This window comes from Garra rufa, chromosome 1 (assembly GCF_049309525.1).
Source record: "Garra rufa chromosome 1, GarRuf1.0, whole genome shotgun sequence".
NCBI classification, from domain to species: Eukaryota; Metazoa; Chordata; class Actinopteri; order Cypriniformes; family Cyprinidae; genus Garra; species Garra rufa.
Genome location: NC_133361.1, coordinates 34,742,136 through 34,750,608, shown reverse-complemented (window position 1 = coordinate 34,750,608; position 8,473 = coordinate 34,742,136).

The following is an 8,473-nucleotide window of genomic DNA, read 5'->3' as shown; positions in this document are numbered from 1 at the left end:
CTGATTCATTCATTTCGGTTGTTTTAAATTAAATCCATTACTTAATGAACAGAAAAGCAATGCGTGCCTAAATGGTCTTGCGAAATCTCAAGGTTTTTCAAAGGAATTATGAGAGCCTAATATAAAATGTGATGCTCTTTTGTGTGTGTGCGTCAAGTGGGCAGCGTGGAGCGGGACCGCTTGTCTTTCTTGAGAGAACTTGAAAGTGGGTCGATTCTTCTGCCTGCTTCTTTGCTGTAAGGTAAAGAGATGAGTGAAGAAGCACGCGTAGCGCTCCAACACGTCTGACCTAGCAGACCCTGTTATTTCAGCAGTTATAAAAAAAGAGAGAGAAAGAGAAAAAGAGACAAATATTGCTGCTGGTAAGAATCACATCCAAAATAAACCTGTTTTAATACTAGACCTTCCTGCTCTCTGCATTATATAACAGTTAAATAACTGGAGATGCGGAACCTCGTGTGACTCAACTTTCATGAAACAAACACTCATGTCTTTCTCCTTCCTGCTTTGTGCTTAGTTTGTGCTTAAGAAATCTGTGATCTATGTAGATCCATTTTAAGGCATTGATTATTTTATGCAAGTTTCAAGCTAATGAAGTCTCATGTAGACAGTGAATAACTGAATTTAGATCATGTAGGTGGGAACAGGTTAATGCAATAATTTCCTACTGATTTTAAGAATTATTCTGCACTGGCATTAAACTAAAACCTGATCCAACTCTGCCTGATTGGTACTGTCACTTTAGCAGACCCAAATCATCAATATTTTATTTCCTCTTTAATAGGCATGCTGATACAGTGAGCTAACAAATAACTACACTCAACAATAAATGATGGTGTGAGTGTGTGTACAAAAGAACATGTTAAAATTAAAACATCAAATATTTATAATAATAATTTAGTTTTTCATTAATTACAATCCTGTAATTATGTATTGTTGCAGTTTTCAGGGTTCTGTTTGGATTGGGTTTGGTAGCAGACATTTTATTGTTGCAGTGATTGATAGCAATAGGAACACATGCTACTTGTGCAGATGTTTTTATTTGTACTGGTTTACACATATTAACTGACGTTAGTTGTAAGAGTAAAGTCATTAGACTTATGCTGGCATTGTTTCCTAAAAACAAATGCTAGTAAAACCAGTCAAAAAGCACACATTATACAACAATGAACCGGTTACTTTGTTACACCAGTAGGTGGCAACAAATGGCTGTTTTTTGAGTGAGTCAGTGAATCATTTACTTTGCTGAGTTCTTTAAACACATTGATTAATTCAGGAACAAATTAAGAGACTGCTTTCGTAAATGAGTCACTGAATTATTCACTCAACCGTTTAGTTCAAAAACAGATTCTTTCAAGAATAAAACAAATGACTGCTTTCATGAATGAATTGAATCATTCACTTAACCAACTAGCTTCAGATCCCATCAAACCAGTCAGATCCCATCAAAAAGTACACATTATGCAATGATTAACAGGTTACGTTGTTACACCAGTAGGTGGCAACAAATGACTGTCTTTATGAGTGATTCAGTAAATCATTTACTCAGCTGATTCCTTTAAACACATTGATTCATTCAGGAACAAATCATGAGACTGCTTTCGTAAATGAGTCACTAAATTATTCACTCAACCGTTTTGTTCAAAAACAGATTCTTTCAAGAATGAAACAAGTGACTGCTTTCATAAATGAATCATTGAATCATTCACTTAACCAATTAGCTTCAGATCCCATCAAACCAGTCAAATCCTATAAAAAGTAAACATTACACAACAACAACAGGTTTGTTTTGTTATACCAGTAGGTGACAACAAATGACCGTCTTTATGAGTGATTCAGTGAATCATTTACTTAGCTGATTCCTTTAAACACATTGATTCACTCAGGAACAAATTAAGAGAGTGCTTTCGTAAATGATTCACTGAATTATTCACTCAACCATTTAATTAAAAAACAGATTCTTTCAAGAATGAAACAAGTGACTGCTTTCATAAATGAATCACTGAATCATTCACTTAACCAATTAGCTTTAGATCCCATCAAGCCAGTCAGATCCTATCCAAAAGTACACATTATGCAACAATTAACAGGTTACTTTGTTACACTAGTAGGTGTCAACTGATGTCTTTATGAGTGATTCAGTGAATCATTTACTCAGCTGATTCCTTTAAACACATTGATTCATTCAGGAACAAATCAAGTGACTGCTTTCATGAGTTACTGAATTATTCACTCAACCGTTTTGTTCAAAAACGGATTCTTTCAAGAATAAAACAAGTGACTGCTTTCGTGAATGGATCTTTGAATCATTCACTTAAACAATTAGCTTCAGATCCTATCAGAAAGTACACATTATACAACTATTAACCGGTTACTTTGTTACACTAGTAAGTGGCAACAAATGACTGTCTTCATGAGTGATTCAGTGAATCATTCACTCAGTTGATTCTTTCAAACCATCAAACCAGTCAGATCCCATCAAAGAGTATACATTATACAACAGTTAACAGGCTACTTTGTTACACCAGTAGGTGGCAACAAATGACTGTCTTTATGAGTGATTCAGTAAATAATTTACTCAGCTGATTCCTTTAAACACATTGATTCATTCAGGAACAAATCATGAGACTGCTTTCGTAAATGAGTCACTAAATTATTCACTCAACCGTTTTGTTCAAAAACAGATTCTTTCAAGAATGAAACAAGTGACTGCTTTCATAAATGAATCATTGAATCATTCACTTAACCAATTAGCTTCAGATCCCATCAAACCAGTCAAATCCTATAAAAAGTAAACATTACACAACAACAACAGGTTTGTTTTGTTACACCAGTAGGTTACAACAAATGACCGTCTTTATGAGTGATTCAGTGAATCATTTACTTAACTGATTCCTTTAAACACATTGATTCACTCAGGAACAAATTAAGAGAGTGCTTTCGTAAATGATTCACTGAATTATTCACTCAACCATTTAATTAAAAAGCAGATTCTTTCAAGAATGAAACAAGTGACTGCTTTCATAAATGAATCACTGAATCATTCACTTAACCAATTAGCTTTAGATCCCATCAAGCCAGTCAGATCCTATCCAAAAGTACACATTATGCAACAATTAACAGGTTACTTTGTTACACTAGTAGGTGTCAACTGATGTCTTTATGAGTGATTCAGTGAATCATTTACTCAGCTGATTCCTTTAAACACATTGATTCATTCAGGAACAAATCAAGTGACTGCTTCCATGAGTTACTGAATTATTCACTCAACCGTTTTGTTCAAAAACAGATTCTTTCAAGAATAAAACAAGTGACTGCTTTCGTGAATGGATCTTTGAATCATTCACTTAAACAATTAGCTTCAGATCATATCAGAAAGTACACATTATACAACTATTAACCGGTCACTTTGTTACACTAGTAAGTGGCAACAAATGACTGTCTTCATGAGTGATTCAGTGAATCATTCCTTCAGTTGATTCCTTCAGGAACAAATCAAGTGACTGCTTTAATGAGTCACTGAATTATTAACTTATTCTTTCAAGAATTAAACAAGTGACTGCTTTCACGAATTAATCATTGAATCATTCACTTAACCAATTAGCTTCAGATCCCATCAAACCAGTCAGATTGCATCAAAAAGTACACATTATATAACAATTAACAGGTTACTTTGTTACACCAGTAGGTGGCAACAAATGACTGTATTAATGAGTGATTCAGTAAATCATTCACTCAGTTGATTCTTTCAAACACATTGATTAATTCAGAAACAAATTAAGAAACTGCTTTTCTAAGTGAGTCACTGAATTATTCATTCAACCATTTTGTTTAAAATCACTGATTCATTCAGGAACAAATCAAGTGACTGCTTTCATGAGTCACTGAATTATTCACTTAACCAGTTAGTTTTAGATCCCATCAAACCAGTCAGATTCCATCAAAGAGTATACATTATACAACAATTAACAGGTTACTTTGTTACACCAGTAGGTGGCAACAAATGACTGTCTTTATGAGTGAATCAGTGAATCATTCCTTCAGTTGATTCTTTCAAACACATTGATTCATTCAGTAAGTCACTGGATTATTCACTTAACCATTTCATTTAAAAACAATGATTATTTTAACAATGAAACAAGTAACTACTTTCATGAATGAATCATTGAATCATTCACTTAACCGATTAACTTAGAAATGTTGATATTTGAAAAAAATCTGCAGTAACAGTTTACACTTTATACTGATTTGAAATTGTATCCTTTGGCAAAGCAAAACAAAAAAAAAAAGTACAAAGTCAATATTGTGTCTAAGTTACTCAGTATTAACTTCTTGTTTATTGAATTGCTGTGTAAAATGTCACACTCGCAAATTGTAGTGGCCCACTTGATCTGAGGTGAGGATATCTCCCCGACTGTGATAATGTAGCAATTAATAACAGCCTTTTTAATTATATTTCATTTATTATATCTCACATTTGATTTTGTTTTACATTCCTGTACATCTGTGATCGACTGCTATCTGAAACCGTTTGACAGTAAGTGTTCTGCTAGACTGAAGGTCTGTGGAGCAAAACTGTGAGCAGATGAAGTGTTTCTCTCTCAGCTCCTTTAATGATGTCTCTGATGGTTTTCAGAAGCATATTAAAGACGAAACCCACATAGACATACATACACATACTTTTGTGTAGTAAAATATTCGTTTTTAAGTTTAAAAACTGCCTCTGTCTCATCAAACATTGACATTGTTAGCAGTCTTGTTATTGTAATTACTCGTGGGATGAGTCTCCACAGTGACTAGAGAAAAGAGACGGAGGATGGCGATCTCTTGTTTGGTTTAATTAAAAAGCCTGCTATTAACACCAGGGGAAACAAACAAGCTGGTAATCCGCCCCAACCATAGCGAGTGAGTGTTTGTGTAACGGTATTGTGAACATTAAGGGCAAAACTAGATTGATTCTCAATCTCGCTGTTTGAGTCTAATCAAATCTTCCAGGGCAGAGCTAAATAATGAACACTTCTCAAACATCTGATGTTGAAGACGGGGAGATGGGACACCGCATGTAACAGATAGAGAGGCGGCCGTGCGCTGCTACTTTTGTTTGCTTTTCTCAGTCCGTGTATGTCTGTGAATGCGTCTCTGATTGTGTGACTCATCCATAATGGACTTGTTAGAGAAACTTGTTTCTCAGTCAGTTTGATGGCCCCTAGGCGGTAATAGCAATTATACAACAGTGACGAAAGGTCTCTTTGCTCTGTCTGCAACCATAGAAAGAGAGAGGATTGATTGAACAGTTGCAGTTGTTTAGTTTTGTTTAACAACATCTGACCGATGGCACCTCCTCTCACTTGATGGATTTTACATTTCCCCTGAAATTAGCAAAAAAATGTGTGTGTGTGTGTGTGTGTGTGTGTGTGTGTGTGTGTGTGTGTGTGTGTGTGTGTGTGTGTGTGTTTTAACTATTCTCTATACTCACCAGACTAATTCACCCTGAGTAAGTCATTACATTTGACATGGCGACGTTTAGAATATGCCTTTGGCTTTTTCAAATAATTGCAATGTTTTGAATGTAGAATGTGCAGAGCTTACAATACCAAAGGAATTAATTTGTTTAATTCAATTAGTTCCTACTGTACTTTCTGGTTGTGATGGCTAAATCGAAAAGGGAATTTATGAGATTTATTTTTCTGTTTTGTTTGGGCTTTCCTTTTTGCTTGGGCTTTGCAAACCCCTGGGGGTTTGTGTTTGTCATTTACATTAAAATCAATCAAAATAAAACACACGCGCACACAAAAATGAATATTTTACTGCATCTCATGTGACCATTAGCCAATATCAGGGAAACATGAACATACAAATGTGTTGTTTAATTATTCAAATATTTGCTCTCATGGTAGGTCAAAGGGGTTTGGCTGACAAATACGTTCGGGAGTTATTGGTTGGGCTGGGTTTTGACACATATTTCACAATTCGATTAGATCCAGATTTATAAGCTTGTGATTAGCTCTGATTTCCGATTATTTTGGATATATAATCAGGTACAGTACATGCCAAATTTTCTCAGTTGGTACTACATTACTATAATATTGAAAGTTAAAGTGAACTGATTTGTATTCAAACACTTAAAATACACTGAATGATGTTATTATAATAAAGTTACAATTACATTAATATATTTATATTCCAATTTGTTTTTTAAATATACACATTTAAATGGCGGCTGTCATAAAAACTTGACAGATTTATTCAAATTAAACACTGAAGTTTATATAGTGCATATATTTAGCAAAATGCTAGTTAATTTTTCTAGCTGACTAATGAGTTTATAGTCACAGAATATGTTTTTTCTTTAAGTAAATGTGACCTTACATGACATTGTTTACAAGCTGTTATATTTATGATTTTAGTAAGTTGTACTCTTTATTTTAACATACCTTCTGATGTTCATTCATGTTTATTTTGTGCTGTAACTGTTAGTAAAGTGGAGGAGATGATCAGTTCACATGCGCTTTGCGCTGACGATTCTCTTAAATTAAGGCGCTACAGCGATCTGTCACTCAACAATGAACCAAAACGCCATTCATTGTTTGAATACTGTAATAAAATGGTATGAATTTGAAATCTGAGCCTTTGTTTCATATTAAAAGCAGCAAAACACAAAACCTTCCGTTCATTGACTGAAAACTGTCTAGACTAATCAATTCTTGGGATTTAAGAATCAATATTGTTTCATAAAAATGAGAAAATTGAGAAATCTGTATTTTTTTACCCAGCCCTAGTTATTTGGATACATGGTTAATTTTGAATGGCTCAATGGAGAATATGTTTTTGGCTTACAAAGTGTATACTAACTGCATTTGCCAGGAGGGCCTAACGGGGTTATGCTAACCAGCAAAACCTTGACAACTTGGGTGACACTAGTGGCACAGAAATGACATATTTCACCCTTAAAAAGGTCCTTGGTGAAAAGCCAGGGTTGTTGTTGAGCAGCCAAACTCTAGAGGCCATTGTAAAACAGGCTGTTGCTGTTTTAGTGTGTGCACTAAAATGCTGATGATAAACAACAGCCTCCAATGTTTAGTAGTGGCTTTGTGAGTTTGCAGCATAATCAGCATAATGGAGGGTTCTGTGCACATATGTAAATGTGTGTATTTAAGTATAAGATGTCTTTGCATAACCTGGAAGGATTTATGTCATGTATTACAAAATCAAAGGGTAAATCAGGGATGAAAAAGCAGCAGGTAGGAGAAGCGTCTAATATAGTCTGTGTTAAATCAGTAAGCTCAGCCGAGTCATTTTATGTGATCTTATTTTAGCAGTCATTTCATTTAATTCTGAGAAATTATAGAGGATGTAATGTGTATATATACAGGTATTCAAGAATAAATACTAACTCAATTCTCAATCAAATTTGTAATACTGTAATATACTATAGTTTCAAGTATTTTAATACATTTTAATACATTTTCTTTGATGGCAGCCATTACTCCAGTCTTCATTGTCACATGATCCTTGTGAAATCATATGCTGTTTTGTTGCTCAAGAAACAATTCTTAGCATTATCATATTGGAAACATTGTAGAAACCATAATACATTTTCCCAGGATTCTTTTATGAATAGAAAGTTCAAAAGAACATTATTTATTCGAAATAGAAGTCTTTTGTAACTTTGTAAATGTATTTTCTTTCGCTTTTGATCCATTTTATGTATTCTTGCGGAATAAAAGTAGTCTTACTGAGCCCAATCTATATAAATAAATATATACACATGCATGTTCAATTTAGCCAAGGGTGTCAGGACTGCCACTGGTCTCCCTTCAAAACAAATTGGTGCATGACGCCCCTGTCTGTTTCCTTCCTGTCTTTGCTCTGCCTCCCTATCATTCATAACCTCCTCCTCTCTCTCCTCTCCATATGCTCCTGATGTGCTCCCAGGCGAGCAGAAGGCAGTCTGTCTCCCTAATGGCAGCATGTGTGTGTTTCGCTGTGGTTAAAGGAACAGCCTGGGGAAGATGAGAGGGGAGGCATTAGAAGATGTGCGTTTAGGGTGTTAAAATTAAACTACTGTTTGTCATTGCTGGTTCTTCACTGTCTGGTGAAGAAAATGTCTTGATAAATTACTCTGCACAGTGTCGTCCAGGATATTCATGTCTTTCTTTCTTCAGTCGCAAAGAAATAAAGGTTTTTGAGGAAAACATTCCAGGATTTCTTTCCATATAGTGGACGTCAATGGGGATCAATGGGTTGAAGGTCCAAATTGCAGTTTCAATGCAGCTTTAAAGGGCTCTACACAATCCAAGCCGAGGAATGAGAGTCGAAACGATTGGTCAATTTCTTAAAAAAAAAATGAATATATATATATATATATATATATATATATATATATATATATATATATATATATATATATATATAATATATATATATATATATATATATATATATATATATATATATATATATATATATATAT